This window comes from Saccopteryx leptura, chromosome 1, assembly GCF_036850995.1.
Source record: "Saccopteryx leptura isolate mSacLep1 chromosome 1, mSacLep1_pri_phased_curated, whole genome shotgun sequence".
Lineage (NCBI taxonomy): Eukaryota > Metazoa > Chordata > Mammalia > Chiroptera > Emballonuridae > Saccopteryx > Saccopteryx leptura.
In genome coordinates, this window is record NC_089503.1 from 385232967 (window position 1) to 385250261 (window position 17295).

A 17295-nucleotide genomic window follows, 5' to 3' on the forward strand; every position below is an offset into this window, starting at 1 on the left:
TCACCATCACCATCATCACCCACGCTCCTCGCAGCTGCAGGGCTTTCAGAACAGGGGGCTCATCTTCCCGGATGACGTCACACCCCATCTCCTCTGTGCCTCACACCCCACAGACCTTCGCTAGGGACGGAACGCTGTTCCCCAACATTCATATGTGATGCCCTACCTCCCTCTGTGACCAGTGTCACTGCATCCGGACTTTCAGGAGGCCATTAAAATCAGATAAGGGTGAGGCCCTAACCCAATCGGATTGGCGCCCTTATCAGCAGGGGAGGAAAGCTCTCTCTCCCCAGGTGCTGCCCTGAGGTCAGGCCATGTCTGGGCACAGCGGTCAGCCACCTGCAAGCCAGGAAGAGAGGGAGCCTCACCAGGAACCCAACAGGCGGCCACCGTGATCTCGGACATCCAGCCTCCAGACCCTGAGAAATAAACGTCTGCTGTTGAAGCCGCCTTGCTCACGGTACCGTGTTCTGGTGGCACGAGCTGTCCAAGACACCCTTCCGTGACCTGGGCCTCTCCTGGTACCTCAGGTCTCCAGGTCCCCTGTGCAAAAACATCCCAGGCCTGGCTTCCTCCAGGCCTCTCTCTGGGTCTGAACCTCAGGTCCCCCACCTCCACCTGCTGGGGGGCCACAAAGCAGGCCATCCCCAAGGGCTCTCCCTTCAGAAATGATGCATCTCTAGGGGCTGTGGGGGAGAAAACAGACACACAGTGGGGATACAGAGGGAGGCAGGGCTGGGCCTCATCCAGAGAGGCCCCCGGAGGGCGTGTCCCAGCGGAAAGCGTCTAAAGGCGCTCCAGCTCGGCCCCCCACCCGGCTGGCCTCTCCCCTGGCCTCTGACCCTTGGCCCTTGCCTGTCCTTCTCCTCTCCCTTCCTCCTCCAGCCCCAGCCCGGCCCTCTCTCTCTCCTCCGGAAAGTCACCCACAGGCAGCCCTGTGCTCCCCCTGCGCCCAGGGGGCCACCTCTTATTCATGGCCCTTAGGGAGCCTCTAAGATGGCTCAGCGGAGACAGACGGCCCTCCTCCACTCCCACGCAGGCAGAGGCCAGGAAGTGAAGAATCCTCACCTTGTCAGCTGATGACAGCAGCTAAGGGGCCAGTCGGGCAGGGTAAGAGGGCAGGTGTTCACACACTGCAGCTCCCCCACTCTCCTGGCTCCCAGCGAGGCCCGGCTGGACTGAGCCTCACTGTGCCTGGCTGTGGGAACTGGCCCGCAAAGCCTCCCCCCCCCCGCCTCACCTTCACACTCTCAGGGTGTCCACAGGCCACCTCCCAGATGAACTGCCCGCGTCACATCCCTGTCCCAGGCTCAGCTTCTGGGGGCGCCCAAACCGAGACACCCCCAAGGGGGAGGCGGGAGCGGGAGCTTTGGGAACACAGGCCCATCCTCTCCGTTCCAGGGGCATTTGTCTTTGCAAGACCAGTCATCCCACAGCCGGTCCTTCTGTGAGGTCTGTGCTGTCCTGGGCCCTGTGTGTGTGGCCTCCGAGAGGGCGCAGCAGGTCAGGGTGAGGCACGCTCCCCCACCAGCTCGAGACCCCGGCCTGGAATCCAATTGGACCAGCACAGGGCACGGTCCTCAGCAGCGCTGGGGGTGGGGCGTGTGCGGCTTACTCCCCACCCCTCTTCCTGGCCAGGCAGAGCCGTCCTGGCTAAGGCTGGAGCAGAAAACCGGCAAGAAGCATAGACCCAGGCCATGGAGAACAGCCTGCCCACATCAATGCCCTGCTGCAACGCCCAGCCAGAGCAGCGGTGGATCCCTCTGCTGTGCCGAGTCACCGGCCCCCACGACAGCGTGGATACGAAAGGCAGCCACTAAGGCGGAAGATCCCCACATTAAACTGCAGTCTCAGCCCTTACGGTGCAGCTCCCGGCCACAGCAGGGAGCCGGCCAGCAAAGCCCCTGCCCTCTGTGTGGAACGGACACTCCAGAGCGGCTAGACAGACCGGGAACCAGACGAAAACGTAAATGATCACGTGTGTTAGAAGGTGACGATGGCTGTGGAGAAGAGTAAGGCGGGAAAGGGGACAGGGAGGGACAGCGGGAGCTGGGACTGTGAATAGTTTCCATAGGAGAGGGCATTTCAGCAAAGCCCTGAAGGAGGGGAAGGGACCAAGCAGCTCAGTACTGCAGGAAGAGCGCACAGGCAGAGGGAACGGCCAGTGCAAAGGCTCTGAGCGGAAGCACAGCTGCCATGTTGAGGAACAAGGGGTCCCATGGCGGAATGAGCAAAGTGAGTGAGGAAAGAGGGCGGGGCGAGGATGAGGAGGCTCAGTGGGGAGGCTGTCACCATCACGTGGGGCCTTGCAGGTCAGAGTAAGAGCCTTGACTCCAACCCCATCAACACACACAGTGAGATCCGGCCTCTGCACAGCCTGGAAGAGATGAGGAGAGCAGGATGTGATTGGGCTTACTTTCTTTTTTTTTTTGGTATTTTTCTGGAGTGAGAAGTGGGGAGGCAGAGAGACAGACTCCCGCATGCACCTGACCAGGATCCACCTGGCATGCCCACCAGGGGCCAATGCTCTGCCCATCTGGGGCACTGCTCTGTTGCAACCAGAGCCATTCTAGTGCCTGAGGCGGAGGCCATGGAGCCATCCTCAGTGCCCGGGCCAACTTTGCTCCAATGGAGCCTCGGCTGCGGGAGGGGAAGAGAGAGACAGAGAGGAAGGAGAGGGGGAGGGGTGGAGAAGCAGATGGGCGCTTCTCCTGTGTGCCCTGGCCGGGAATCGAACCCAGGATTTCCACACGCCTGGGCCAACACTCTATGGGCTTACATTTTTAAAAGAGCCCCGCATGCTGGGGGCAGAGCAGGCTGCAGGGGCCCAGGAGGAGAGGGGACCAGCTAGCAGGAGACTGCAGTCCTCTGGGTGAAGGGGACAGGGCCTTGACCACTGGGGTGGTGCTGGAAGCCGTGAGAAGCACGCGGCGTCTGGAAACACTGACATTTGACAGGACAGGATTCGCTGATGGTTTGAATGTGTGAGAGGGAGTCAAGGGTGGCTCTAGTCTAGGGCATGGGCCAGAGCAGAGCACGGCGGGAGGAACAGCATGGGGGGGGAGGAAGCTCAGGTTTGAATCCCCGCACTCCCAGGAAGAGCCAAGTGGACATGTCTCCTCACTCTCCCCAGAGCTTCTGCAGTGGGGGGGGGGGGGACGTGGAAGGAGGTGTCAGCCTGGGGCAAATCCCGGCCCAGGACCCGAGCTCCTGGGGAGTTCCAGGCCTCGGAGTGCTCCCGGGTCTGAGTGCTCCCGGGCCTGAGTGCTCCCGGGCCTGAGTGCTCCCGGGTCTGAGTGCTCCCGGGCCTGAGTGCTCCCGGGCCTGAGTGCTCCCGGGCCTGAGTGCTCCCGGGCCTGAGTGCTCCCGGGTCTGAGTGCTCCTGGGTCTGAGTGCTCCCGGGGCCTCCCTTTAGTTCCCCTGACTCCGCTAAGGCTGCTGGAGGGAAACGGAGGCCCCAATCTGGTTCCCAGCCAGGGAGGTGCCCTGGGCAGTGGGCCTACTATGTGCAAAGGGGTGGGGCTTGGAAACGTGTCCCAGGAGGCCATTCCGGAGGGCTCACCGCCCCGGAGTCTAGGGACCACAGAATGTAGGAGAGAGACAAAGCAAGCAAAGACCGACCCTAGGGACCTGTGGGGCAGAAAAGAAATTAAAGAGAGCGGGGATGTGGCCTAGGCAGGCCAGGAGCGGGGCAGGTCGGGGCCAGGCCCGGAGAGCCTGGGAAGGGACAGTGCCCTCCAGCCCTTTCCCAAAGGAGCCCGTCCTGCCGGCCTCAGCAGCCGGCTGTTCAGGCCAGCATGGAGGCTGGCCCAGCGGCCGGCCTGGCTGCAGCAGGCGAGGCAGGGCCGATGCCCCAGGCCCTGGTGGGCAGGAGGGGGATGGAGATCAGAGAAGCAGGGGCAGACCACGATGGTGTACCTGGGCCAGGTGGCTGCCAGCTCCCAGGCGTCCGCCAACCTGCTCCTGCGCCCTGACGCCTGCTATCTCATCCCCAGCCCCTTAGCCCCAGAGCAGAGGCCCTGTGCTAACACTCAGCAGGTGCAGCTCACATGTGCAGGAAGGAACAGAAGCACAGCTCCTCGGGGCATACTCCTCTACCCTGTCAAAGGCCCACGGGCCCCTCCTCGGCCCCGGCACAATGTCCTCTTGACTCCCAAGAACCCAGGAAAAGATGCTTCTTCACAAGGTGGTGTCAGCTCTCAGCAAAGGACCCAGCCAAGAGCTCGGTGGGTGCTGGGTAGGGAAGGCGGGCAGGAGCAGCCGGCAGAGCCTTTGCCCCCTGGGTACCCTGACCATACACCTAAGGTTGCACACACCGCCCCCTGCCTGTCCCCCCACCCCCTGCAGGCTAGGATCGACTCCCCACACAGGCCAGGGCCATTCAGCTCCATCCCAGGGCAAAGCGCGACCAGGGGCACCTCACCCTCTCCACCACTGCAGGGCTGCCGGCCCCTCTGTGCTCGGAGCCCGGGCAATGCGGCCCAGTCGTCCCCCCCCCCCCCGCCCGCCCCAGCCCCACCCCATGTGGGCAGCAGTGGAGGCTCCTCCGCAGCGCCCACGGAGACTGTCCCCAGGAGCAATGCAGCAGAGGGACAGAAGTCAGGGAGGGAGGGTCACAGCCCCGCCACACACCTGGGGCCTGCTCTCCTGTATCCCAACATGGAGACTCTGGGTTTGCTGGGGACCCCTCTTCCTGGGATCTAGTTCTGCAGGAAGAACAGGAGGGGAAGCGCGTGAGCTTGGGGGAAAGGAGAACGATGCCTCCTTCTGACCAGAGGGCTCTAAGACCAGGTGCCTGAGGCCATGGGGCCAGCAGGGCGGCTGCCCTGTGCTGGGGTGTGTGTGTGGTGGTGGGGGGGGCTGGATCTGCTGGATCCAAATGGCCCAGGCCTGGCAGTGCCCCAGGGCAGGTGAGGGACAATCTCATCTCTCCCTGCCCCCACCCTCTCTAGCCTTAGCCCAGGGAGGACCGGCACCCCGCAGCCCACTGTTTCCAAGGACGGGGCATTTCGGCGCCAGGACCTGGGGCAGCGGTGGAGAGAGGGGCGGAAGTGCGGGAGAGTTAAGGCAACGGGGCACTGTCCTCCCGACGGGGAGGACCCGTTTTGAAGAGAGCCTCCGGATGCGGGCTGCTCCCCACCTGCCCCCTGGCCCTGGCCCTACGGCCCCACCGCTCGCTGCCAGGTGCGGCTGCGGGAAAGGCTGGGGCGCGCCAGGGCCCCGTCTCCACGCAGCCTCCTCAGCTGTCCCCGAGGATGCCTACCTGGGCCCGTCTGGGTACCGAGCCAGGGGCAGGCGGGAGCGCACTCGCCCCGCGGGGCCAGGCCAGGGCCGGAGGGGCTGGCTGTCCTCCTCCTCCGTGGTGGCGGGCAGGGAGCGGGCCTGGTGCCCGGGCTGGGGGCTCTGTCCTCTTGGGTCCCCTCCACCGTGCTGGCTCCCGAAGGCAGCGCCAGGACTGCAGAAGCCAGCTCCCCGCCCCCCACCGCTGCCTCCTCCCTCTCCCTCCTCCCGACCCGCCTTCTTCTCCAGCCACCCACCTCCTTCTGCTCGTTTCTATGGCAACCAGGCAATGCTCGCACAGCCAGCCTCCTTCCCCTGTACACCAGGGGACGCCACCTTCTGCAAGGCGCCTGCACCAGCGCCGCCGCGGGCGCGCACGCTTCACATTCAGAGGCTGCGGGACACGCGGGCTCACGTGACCACCCGGGGCTGCGGGGGCGCCCTGCCCGGCCTCTGTCCTCGCTTTCCCCTTGAGACCCGTCTCCGACATCCTGCCAGACACTCTATCCCCCACCTTTCCAGGCACTTCCCTCCTTAAAATCCAACTGCTTTCGGCTCCGTAAACATTTGTTTGCTTACTCATTCATTCGCGTTCAGCTACTCCCCAACATTTTATTTTGAGTCTTTTCTGGGTCAGGCTGACTGTGAAATGCTCGTTCACATTCTCGTTCCATGAAATCCCATACCCATTTTACAGACTGGAAACTGAGGCCCCTCGGTGATAAAGCAACCTGTCAGCGTCCACGGCTCCCGGGCTCACTGTTGGCAGTGAGGCAGGGCTGTGATGACTCCCATTCGGGTGCTCCTCCCAACGGCCATGGCCATCACACCCCCTCGGAGCAGACACCTCCCACGACACACGTGTGATCCATACACACCAACATGCATCCGTGCACACGTGCACTCCAACAACACACACAAATACCCATTACACATACTTGCTCACATGCGTCTCCGCAAGCCTGGGTATCTACCAATACATGCACAAATAACACACACACGTAACTGTAACACTAACATCAGTGCGCACACGTGCACACGGATCTGGAATATACAACACACAAACCCTTCCTCCACTGAATCACTGCTGCACACCCACACCTCATTAGAAGAGATCAGTGACACCGTGTAAGCGTCCCAACCAGGGGACTGAAGGATGAGCCACTTCCCGGGAGAGGGTCGGACTCTGCTCTGTGCCCACCTCTAGGGATCAGACACCAACCTGCCCACCTTGTCTCAGCTCTGTTGCTGGAGAGGCTGGGGTGGGGGTGGAGACAGAGCCCACCTTCCCCCAGCCCCTCCCTCCTTCTGCAAGTCCTCTACCTGGGCCAGGCTGGCTCCTGCCTGGAGCCCTTCGGCCTTGGGCTCGGGGCCCACAGATGTCCCCGCCCACCCTCCTGGTTATTGGGACTTGGAGCTACAAACAGGAAAGTAAAAAGGGCCTGTCCTCCTCACAGGGATGTCTGTGCCTCAAACAGCCCTGCTACCTCCCAGGAGGGGCAATATGGAGCAGGGGGATGGGAAGGAGGAGGGGAGGGGCCCAGCGGGGACTGGGGCCCAGGATGCACACACCCAGCCCCACAGGAGGCACTGTCCCCAGCCCAGCACCACCTCAGAGGACCTCGGGCAGGTCTCACAGCAGCCCCTGTGCCCCAGGGCAACTCTCAGGGACCCTACCCGGCCCAGACAGGGCAGATACAATCGGAAAGAACCAGATGCCCCTGGAAAATGAAGCCAGAAGCCGCCTGTTGATGACGGCCTCTTCCACATTCCGTTTCATCCAGACTGATGCCAATGAAATCAGACAGGCTGCAAAGTGTAACGGAATTCCTGGTATCAGAGACATCAAATGGGAGAGGGGAAATGACCATGGAGCAGATGAAACAGGGCATTTTTCATTCACTCAATAGATTTTCACCAGGCACCCGCCACGTGCCAGGGACGGACTGTTCTAGGTGCCGGACACAGTGTGGGCCGGAGTCCCCGCCCCGGAGGTGATGAGCTAGTAGATCCTGGACTCCTGTCCTCCTGCCGCGTCTGTGGCCGTCACCGCTGCCCTGCAGGTCACAGGACTGACAAGGAAACACGGGCTCTGAGAGACTGAGCAATCTGCCCAAGGCGACAAAGCCAATAAACGTCTGGATTGGGGTTTGAACCCTCTGCCTGCCAGGGTTTTTGCCCATGTTCCACGTTGGCTCCATAAAGAAAGATCGCAGTTTCTGGGAGTTTCAGGGTCAAGAGCGCTTCTTGTCCCTACATCACAGGCAGGACAGGGTCATGTGTACTTGAAATGCCAGTCAAACAGTGGGCACCGGTGAGGACCCCAGAATGACAGGTGACGTCCAGCCGGGCCTTCCTTGGGCTAGCATGCTGCATGCAGCCGGGTGTCCCCAGGCCTGGAGGTCCCCAGCAGAGGGTCAGGCTGAGCCCAGACCAGCGGGGTGGGGATGCCTGACACCTGAGAGCAGAGGTTCCTGAAAAGACAGGAGACGTCCACTAAGGGCAGGAGGGATTGGGTTCCCAGGAGCTGTAAGCAGAGCCCCCTCTCACCCATCTGCCAGCCCCCAGCCCAGGATCATCTTTCCACTAAAGCGCTGGCTCCAGCCAGGGATACTTAAGACAGGCCCCTGCCCCCAGCCCCCACCTCCGGCAGCCTGATCTGGCCCCATCTGCTGCCTGGCAGACCCCCGAATTCTGCCCTCCCACACCCAGACAGGCTCTGTGGCAGAAGCCGACCCTTGGTCACCTCCTCCGTCCCCAGCCCAGGAAGCATCCACCCCCACCCCACCCCCCACGGCCGGGCTGATCCAGTCCCTTCTGCTGTTGGGAGGGGCCTCTGAGTCACCTGTCTGCAGCCTTCTACTTCCCCACTTGCGTGCCCAGACAGGCCCAGGGACACCGCCCCCACACACCCACCCCAACCTCGGCCCCTCCTCCTGGGCCTTAACCATGTTCCAGTCCACCCAGGGGACAGAGCAGCTGCCCTTGTGCCCCCGGGAGAGGCCGAAACCTTCTGTCACTGCCTCCCCGCCCGACCCGAAGAGCATTCACTGCCCCCACACCCCAGCCAGGCACAGTCACCCACATGTTCCCAAGGCAGATGCAATCAGGGCTCATTAGCTACTGCTTTGCATCTCATCTGCATAATGTCCCCATGACTGCCAAAATGCCAGAATCCTCCCCAAACCCCTGCCCATGACAGGCAGGGCTGGCCAGCAATGGAGCAATAAAGCGAACAAGGCTCCCTGGCGGGTCTACGTGGGGCTAAACATGTGGAGACAGGAGGACCAGAGGGAGAAAACCCAAGGTGACCTGTAAATTTCAGGCCCTGAAAGGGCACCCAGAGGAAGGGCAATAGCTACTTAGTGAGCGCCCAGTAGGTCCCGGCACCGGCACTGGCACCGAGCACGGTGTGCGCTTGACCCTTGGTTTTCTACAGCGAACCATTTACAGGTGTGGAAACCAAGGCTCAGAGTGGTTAAGGCCTCACTACTCCAAGCCTGGGCCCCACCTGGAAGCTGGGTAAACGTGCAGTGTTGCAGGTCCGTCCCAAACCTCCCAAATCCAAATCGGCACTGTCACAGGGGCCCAGGAGACAGAAGTGTGCGGAGCACTAGGGTAAGGGACCTGCCCGGTGACACACGGCCGGAGAGGACAATGGTGTCAGAACTGAGATGTGCCTGACCAGGTCTCGTGCTAGTTAGTGTCTTTCACACATTTAATAAACATCTGGAGCACCTACTATGTGTAGTCCTGATCTGGGCAGGGGGGAGTCACAGCAGATAACCACGGGACAACCTCGTGAACGCCTTGTGCCAAAAGAGGAAGACACACAACAAATACACGACACAGTGCACGCGGTGGTCAGTGCTATCGAGAAAAAGAGCGCGGGGTAAAAAGACAGAGGGGACAAGTGGGGGCCACTCTGGAATCCCCCTTCGAAGAGATGACACTTGAACAAAGATCTAAACAAAGGGAGAAGAGAGGTATGTGAGGGCTGAGAGGAACAGTGTTTCTGGCAGAGGGAACAGCAGGGGCCAGTGTCCTGAAGTGACAGTAAGCTAGGCACACTGAGGGCACCCCGAAACTGACCGGATGGACAGAGGGATGGATTAGGGGGGTGGACAAAGGGATGGCAGAGAGAGGAAGTGGACAAGGTAAGGGTAAAGAGAGGCAAGGCAGCCTGACTAGTGGTGGTGCAGTGGACAGAGCGTTGACCTAAGACGATAGGTACCCGGTTCAAAACCTCAAGGTCACAGGCTTGAGTGTGGGGTCACTAGCTTGAGCACGGAATCACTGACATGATCCCAAGGTTGCTGGCTAGAACCCAAAGGTTGCTGGCTTGAAGCTCAAAGGTCGCTCGCTGGTTTGAAGCCCAAGGTCACTGGCTGGTTTGAGCAAGGGGTCACTGGCTCAGCTGGAGCCCCCCAGACAAGGCACATATGACAAAGCAATCAACGAACAACTAGAGGTGAAGCAACTACAGGTTGATGCTTCTCATTTCTCTCCTTCCCCTCTCTCACTTTATGTCTCTCTCTCTCTGAAGAAGAAAGAAGAAGGAAGAAAAAGGAGAAGGAGGAGGAGGAGGGAGAGGAGGAGGAGGAGGAGGAGGAGGAGGAGGAAGAGGAGGAGGAGGAAGAGGAAGAAGGAGAAGGAAGAAGAAGAAGAGGCAGGCAGAGGCCAGAGCATGTAGGGCCTCATTGGCCATGGTGACTTCGGACTTTATTCTTAGTACAAAGAGAAGCCATTGATGTTTTTTAGCAAGGGGGGGGGGGGGGTAGAGGATCCAATTTATGTTTTCAAAAGGTCACTGTGGTTTTTATGTGGCAGTGACCAGAAAGGGGCAAAGACTGAAGCGAGAAGACCATTGAAGAGGCTTCTGCAATATTTATTCCCAACAGAAACGAGTGCGGTGGCCACCGAAACACACGCCCAACACTGCCGCAGCTCTGTTCTTACCCGCACCAAACCGGAAGCAGCCCCAGCGCCCGCCCACACCAGGGTTGATAAACAGCCTGTGTCTTCACCGCACATCACAGGGGTAGTTTGCTTCTCCCTGTACAAGTTCTACCACGTGGTTTGCTCACGCAGTTGACTACTATTCAGCAGCAGTGATTTTTAGCTGGTGAGCTGTAAGAAATTTTAAAACCTGCACTACCTGACTCTCTAGTCAGTGGCACTGATCTCTTTTCCCTTAGATTGTCAAATAAAAAAAAAATTACCACAGCCAGCACTACAAGAGCCGTCCAGTGTGAATGAATCAAAATTATATGTATTTTTCTTTTTTTTTCCTTTTTTTTGGCAGATTGGCAAAATATATAGTATACTTTTTGGTGTGTGGCAGAATTTTAGTAATTAGTTTCTGTGTGCCGTGAGGTGAAAATCGCTGCTAGACAGCAGTGGAAAACATCGAACTGCACATAACCCCATGGGAAAATCTCAAGACATCATGCTGAGCAAGAGAAGCCAAACATAAAAGAACCTACCTAGTGGAGTCTATTTATTTGAGGTTCAAGAGCAGGTAGATGTGGACTCTGGTTCCTGGGCAAGGAGGGGTAGATAGACGCACTTCTCCTTATTCCTCCTGTGGAGTTCAGCTAAAAACCCCGGGTATTTGATAAAAACAGACCTAGGAAGACACTAATAGGGGAGAAAAGACGGCAGACGGACCGGGGGCCTCGGGGGCGAGGAACAGCACGGTTGCGCATTCTCTGGGTTTTCCTGGAGCCCAGGGCAACCCAGATTTGTTGCTGGAGGAATCAGCAACCCAGAAATAGCAAGGAGTGTGAACAGAAACAGCCTCAAGAAAAGCCTGCTCTCTCTAGCCAAAGGATAGGAAGGTGCAGCCTAGCAAGAGAAAAACCTTTAAAACAATGCATGTCCTAACCTAGCCAAACAGCACAGAAAAAACTGCAGCCCTGTCCCACCCCCCCCCCCGTTGTCCTGTCAGCAGGGGCGGGGGGGGGGCAGTGCCCCATACCCGCCTCCCCACGGTGGTGACTGTGAAGAATGAGTAGCTGGGACTGGGACTTTCAGTGGTAATAAGACACCCTCGGCCCTGGCCAGTTGGCTCAGCAGTGGAGCGTCGGCCTGGCGTGCGGGGGACCCGGGTTCGATTCCCGGCCAGGGCACATAGGAGAGGCGCCCATTTGCTTCTCCACCCCCCCTTCCTTCCTCTCTGTCTCTCTCTTCCCCTCCCGCAGCCAAGGCTCCATTGGAGCAGGGATGGCCCGGGAGCTGGGGATGGCTCCTTGGCCTCTGCCCCAGGCGCTAGAGTGGCTCTGGTCGTGACAGAGTGACGCCCCGGAGGGGCAGAGCATCGCCCCCTGGTGGGCAGAGCGTCGCCCCTGGTGGGCGTGCCGGGTGGATCCCGGTCGGGCGCATTCGGGAGTCTGTCTGACTGTCTCTCCCCGTTTCCAGCTTCAGAAAAAAAAAAAAAAAAAAAAAAACCCTAAAAAAAAAGACACCCTCCCCTCCATGTTGGGTTGGTGTCAGAGTCAGGACTGTCACCATCCCTCTGCAGTAACGGGGCAGTGAAGAACACAGGGGGAACAGTAACAAGGTACCCCCTCTTCTCAGGCAGGCAGGGAGGTGCTGGTGGAGGTCTACAGGGAAGCTGGAACCCCCACCCCTGCCCAGCAGTAAGGAAGCACCCCCCCCCCAAGTCCCCCACCAGGGCGTCAACTAAGGTCAAGTGAGGAACCTGGACTTCCACCCTCACCTGGTACCAATAAGGCGCAGTGTTGGAGAAAGGCTGCGAAGAGAGATTTAAATAAGAGCTACATCTCAGAACATAATAGCCCGATGTCCAGGATACAAAAAACAAAAAAATCATCTGTCATACCAAGAACCAGGGAAATCTCAACCAGAATGAGAAAAGGCAGCCAGCAGATGCAACACCAAGAAGATACAAATATTGGAATTATCTAACAAGGGTGTTAAAGCGGCAGCCTTAAAAATGTTTCAACAAGCAATCATGAACACACTTGAAACAAGTGGGAAAAAACAACAACCAGAAAGCCTTAGCAAAGAAAGAGAACATATAAAGAAGACTCTAATGGAAATTTCAGGACTGAGAGCTCATTAGATGAGCTCAACGCAAACTGGAACAAGACGGGAAAGATCAGTGACCATAAAGATAAAACACAGAGGCTCGAGCTGGGTAAACTGTGGGTGAGTTATATCCTGATCAGGCTGTCTAAAAAATAGTTTGTGTACGGAGAACAGCTAGCACAGTATTGAAGAAGAACAAAGTTGGCAGGCTGACACGACTCAGCTTCAAGACTTACTACTATAGGCCCTGGACGCGTGGCTCAGTGGAGAGAATGTCATCCCCGTACACTGAGGTCGCCGGATCAACCCCTGGTCAGGGCACGCATATGAGAAGCAGCCGATGAATGCACAACTAAGTGGAACAACAAGTTAATGCTTCTCTCTCTCGCTCTATTTTCCTTTCCCTCTCTTTCAAATAAATGGGGGAAATTTTTTTTAATAAATAAAAAAAGATAGAAAAATAGAAATTAGTCAATCTGTATAAAGAGAAAAATGGACTGAAGGAAACATGAACACAGCCTCAGGAACCTGGGAGCTTATGACAGAAGCTCTAACATTCTGTTTGAGTCCCAGACGGAGAAAAGAAAGGGTGGGCTGAAAAAGTATTCAAAGAAATTGGGGCTGCCCGACCAGACCAGCGGTGGCGCAGCGGAGAAAGCATCAACCCAGGACGCTGAGGCCCCCGGTGGGAAACCCCAAGGTCACCGGCTTGAAAGCGGGCTCATCGGCTTGAGCGTGGCATTGCTGGCTCAGGCATGGGATCGTAGACATGATCCCAAGGCTGCTGGCTTGAGCAAGTGGTCTCTGGCTCGGCTTGAGCCCCTCAGTCAAGGCATGTATGAGAAACCAATCAATAAACAACCAAAGTGATGCAACTACGAATTGATGCTTCTCATCTCTCTCCTTTCTTGTCTCTCTCTCTCTCCCTCACTAAAAAAAAAAAAATAATAATAATAATAATAATAACTTTTTTAAAAATTTTAAATTTATTGTGTTTACATAGATTCTAGTGTCCCCCAAATGCATCTCCCCCTCCCCCGTATTCCCCTCAGCATCCCCCTTGATAAAAAAAGAGCTTTTATCATGAAATAATGTTTCATTTTATTAAATGCTTTTTCTACAAAAAAAATAAAGAAAAGAAATAGATAAGGGCTGAAAAAAAAAAGCATCCAAATTTGGCAAAAACAATTTTTTAAATATATATATATATATATATATATATATATATATATATATATATAGCTACAGATTTAAGCTTAGTAAACTCCAAACAGGTAAACTAGAAAAAAAACCACTCCAAGACACATCAGAATCAAAACTAAAGACAAAGAGAACATCTTGAAAGCAGAAAGAGAGAAATGACACCTTACCCCAAAGGGAAAGATAATGCAGGTGACAGCGGACGACTCATGAGAAGCCGCGGAGGCGAGAAGCAGCAGGGTCCATCTCAGTCCCTGAAAGAACAGGACCGCCCGCTCAGAAACTCCCTTCGGGACCGAAGGAGCAGTCGAGGCTTCTCAGCCGGAGGAGGACTGAGAGAACCTGTTCGCGGTCCTGCCCTGAAAGCATGGCTGAAGGAAATTCTTGAAACAGAAAGGAAATGATGAAAGAGGGAATCTAGGAGCCTGGGGGGTGGGGGTGGGGGGTGGGGGGAAGGAACTAATAGTAAGAGTCAAAATTTGAGTAGCTAGGGTAGACTTTCCTTATTATCCTGAGTTTTCTAAATTATGTTTTGAGAGTTGAAGCAAAAATTATAACACTGACTGATGTGTTTCTCAAAGTATGTAAAGGAAATGCTTATGAAAATTAGACCATCAGTGGCAGAGGGTAAAAGGACCTACCGAGATCAAGTTTTCTTCATTTTGTTATAACTGATCAAAATCTGACACCAGTAGATTGTGACAGGTGTGTGTGTGTGTGTGTGTGTGTGTGTGTAATACCTAGGGGAACCACTAAAAAAACATCTAAACAAAGAGATACCCTGAAAAACCCTACAGATGGTTCAAGAATGAGCCAGTCTAATCCATAGAGAGCCGCCGGAAGAGCAGCTGCTTCTAGAAGTTGTCAACAGGGGGCGCAGGAGGGTACCTCCTGGGGCACTGGAAGCGGTCTCTGTCCTGACCTGAGCAGTGGTGGCCTCGCCCGTGGGCACGCATGTACAAACGCATTACGTTGCAAACCTAAGATCTGTGAACTTCCCTGTGTAGGTTACGTTTCAACGAAGAAGAAGAAAGAGGCCACTCAACAGTGCAGGTGGATGATGAGGGGACGTGGGGAAGTCTGACCCAGGGCACCCTCTGGTGGTGGAGTGAGGGGCCTTGCTGCGGTTTGGATGGACGGTCCCGTATGCCACCACCCCTATCATCAATCACCACCAGCCCCTTTCTTACCTCTCATGTTTCAGGGAAATTAAACTGAACAAGGATGCTCACGACCGTAGTCTGACTCAGCAGCAGCTCACACCAGGTTCAGCACTGCGCACACCGCTGTGCTCCACGCATGCCCCTGTGTGGCCCACAGTCCCGACAGTTCTCATAAATGACCCCTCAGTCCCACCTGGCGGTTCAAATTCACGGGGCACTGTCCTCCCCGTCCATCACTGGAGACTGTACTCACCCCTGCATTTTACGCACAAGGAAATGGAGAAGGAGGGAAGCTAAGGAATTTGCCCGAAGTCACACAACTCGTGGTGACCTGAATTAGGCCTTTTCCCCTTTCTGCGGGTTCTTGGGCTCCAGCGAGCATCCGAAGCACTGGGGAGTTTGGATAGAATGGAAACTGGGCCACAGTCAGAAACTCTGACTCAGCAGGGGGTCTCCGCTGTCACTGTCGATGTCTGTGTGACAAAGCTCCCCAGAACTCAGTGACTGAAAACAAACAATGATTTATTCTATCTGTGATTCCGTGGGATGGCTGGGTGCAGCTAGGAAGTTCTTCTCTTACACGTGGCTTCAGCCGGGGCTGACATGTCCAAGATAGCTTCTTCACTCACATGACTGACCCTCGGGTGAGACGGCTGAGAGAGCGGGCAGCGGGCGCCTGTCCCTTCCCCCCTTCCCCTCCCCCTCCCAATCCGGTCTCTCCAGCCAGTACCTGGACCTTCGTAACAGGGTAGCTCAGGGCTCCAAGAGCAAACATTCCAAACGGACAAGTTCCAACATGTAAGCACTCATCTATCAAGCCTCTCTGGTCATGCTGGCCAAAGCAGGTCATGTTGCAAAGCCCAGAGTCAATGAGGTGGATACATGGGACGGGGCTCTGTTAGGGTGGGGTTCATGGGTGGGGTATGAAGCACCAATGCAGCAGACCACCACAGTAGGTCCGTGGTGGGGCACAAGAATTCACATTGTTTTGATCTTATTTCTAGGTAGTCCCCCAGTGTGACTGGTACAGGCGTTCCAGTGACCTCGCTTCCACAACTGGTCCTAGCCTATGACAGCTCTTCTATAATGCCACCATCAAAGGGATTTTTAAATCTCCCCACCTATGCTAGTCACTGATCAAAGGAATGCCACACACAAGCTGTCCCAGGGGGCTGACAGTCCAGGGCAGACACCCACACACTGGGACACAAGAATGCTATTCAAGCACAGGAAATACCGTCAATAATATTATAATAACTATGTATGGCGTCGGATGAGTAGTACGAGGCTTATCGGGTGATCACTTGGTAAGTTATATGAGTGTCTAATCACTGCCGTACACCTGAAACTAATGTAATAGTGTGTATCAACTGTGATTATGGCTCTTTCCAGCTGGTGCCTAGCTCCGGGCATCTCTCAGGACAATAGCCACAAGTGCCACAAGACCAGGGGCAAGAGAAAGCCCCACCCCCAGAAGCAAAAATGTGAGTTGGGGTGCCCTGCTGCCAACAGTGAGATCAGCCTGCCTCATGAACAAGGTCCGCATGTGGTGGTGGTGGGGGCACTGAGAGGTAGCGGTCAGAGGCCAGGTGCCGATAGCTTCTCCTGGGGCTCCCAGGGCTGCACGCACAAGACAAGGCTTGTCCATGTCTCCAGTGCACCCAGCCACAAGCTGGTCTGAACCAAGACCCTAGTAAGAAGTGCGTCGTGCTTACTGACAGCACACCCGGCCCCCAGGAGGCATGGCGCCGGGCCGGAAACGGGCCAAAGCTGACTCCTGAGGAGGTAGAGATTTTAAAAAAAGATCAGAGAAGCCTGACCAGGAGGTGGTGCTGCAGATAGAGCTTCGGCCTGGGACACATAGGGCCCAGGTTCAAAACCCCAAGGTCGCCGACTTGAGCATGGGCTCATCTGGCTTGAGTGCAGGCTCGCCACCTTGAGTGCAGGGTCCCTCTCTGCTTGATCATGTCATGGGGTCATAGACATGACCCCATGGTCGCTGGCTTGAGCCCAAGACAGTTCACCGTCTTGAAGCCCTACATTGCTGGCTGAGCAAAGGGCCACTGGCTCTGCTGGAGCTCCCTGGTCAAGGCACTTATGAGAAGCAATCAATGAACAACTAAGATGCTGCAATGAAGAACTGATGCTTCTCATCTCTCTCAGTCGCTAAAAATATAAAAATGATCAGGGAACAAACAGCATGAAAGGAAGAATTCCACAACCAGCAGTGTCCCGGAGGCAGGGAAGACCTTCTTGTGGTCCTTGCTCCACGACCATGCCAGCGTGCTGGGCAGGTGCCCCCGGCTACAGGGCGGGGGGCTGGAGCTCTCGCTGAGGGAAACCAGGGCCCGGAAAGGCAGTCAACCCTCCTCCCTCCTGCCTTAGCTCATACAGTAGAGGTGTTCATTGTCCTTTTAAAAAAGAAGCTGTTTAGACTCTGCTTCTTCAATTAGCCTGGGTTTTACTCCATACTTGGCCTCCTTCATAGCTCGCCAGATTAGCAATTTCTAACCTCTGCCCCGCCGAGGGATCCTTGATGTAATTTTTCACCCAAGGAGTTCAATTTTTTTTTTTTTTTTTTTTTTTTACAGGGACAGAG

General features: G+C 56.3%; 1 protein-coding gene across 4 annotated transcripts in view; it reads right to left on the reverse strand.

Moving 5' to 3' along the window:
* Positions 1 to 17295, reverse strand: part of PACSIN1 (protein kinase C and casein kinase substrate in neurons 1) — a 70030-nt gene that overhangs the window by 17071 nt on the left and 35664 nt on the right. The window contains exons 1-2 of one of the 4 annotated variants that reach the window (XM_066359598.1): positions 5264 to 5417; positions 4633 to 4706 (exon numbers count right to left, since the gene is read on the reverse strand). The exons of 2 other annotated variants lie outside the window; for them this stretch is intronic. The gene's annotated coding sequence lies outside the window, so the exon portion shown is untranslated. Of the gene's footprint in view, positions 1 to 4632; positions 4707 to 5263; positions 5418 to 17295 lie in introns of those variants that run through there. One more of the 4 variants, XM_066359597.1, reaches the window with a different exon arrangement.